Source organism: Solanum pennellii, chromosome 7 (genome assembly GCF_001406875.1).
Source record: "Solanum pennellii chromosome 7, SPENNV200".
Classification (NCBI taxonomy): Eukaryota; Viridiplantae; Streptophyta; class Magnoliopsida; order Solanales; family Solanaceae; genus Solanum; species Solanum pennellii.
The window spans coordinates 76,238,572-76,239,549 of record NC_028643.1 but is presented as its reverse complement, the minus strand read 5'-3'; positions in this window follow the sequence as shown (position 1 = coordinate 76,239,549).

The window sequence follows — 978 nt, the reverse complement described above, 5'->3', positions numbered from 1 at the left end:
TATATATATATATATATATACGTACTTAATTTCTGTTTCGATTTATTTGTTGTAATATTTTTATTTTTAATACATTTAGAAGAATATTTAATTTTTTGTAGCTGTTTTAATTTTAACTTTTCACGTTACATATTTCAGACACCATAAAATTAAACAAAATTTTGATATATTTAACATGTTTTCAGTATAAGGTCACAACTCACGAGATTCAAATTGTTATTTACTTTTTTAAATTTCATGTCAAGCCAAAGTAAGACGAATGAATTAAAACTGAGAGAGTAATTTTTAGATATTTAAATATTCTTTTTTTTTATAAATAGATGATATAAAGTTTAAACTTTATTAAAGTGAACCTTATAAAGTAGTATTGATACAGATAATGTAACCTGTTTCTGTAGCATTTTTTTTCCATATAATAAGCCATAATATGCCTTTGATGTTATATAGTCGTGTTCGTGTTTGGCAATTATCACTTTGTAATGAAACAAAGTAATAATTTTAAAGTATATTAGATTTCCTGTTTTTGACAAAATGATTGATTTCTGTGGGGGTATGATTATGCAATTTTAATTATCTTATCCAGCCGCCACAACAGTTTGAAATAGTTTTGATTTTTTTAATCTAGTGTTCGATATTTATACGTGAATTGATCGAATTTAAATTCGTATAACAAAGGTCATACAAAAGTATCACTTTTAGAGTGTGTTTGGTATGAAGGAAAACATTTTCTGGAAAATGTTTTCCAATTTTCTCATGTTTGGTTGGGACAAAATCTTGGAAAATGCTTTTCAAATCAACTCATTTTCCTCAAAATTAAGGAAAATGACTTCCCTTCAAAAATTAAGGAAAACATTTTCCAAAACTCTCATCCAATTTCAAATTATCTTTTTTTTGGGGAAAAACATTAATTTGAAAAAAATATTTTCAATTTCAAAATTTTATTTTTCATTCGATCCCTGACAGCCCCACCCACCCACC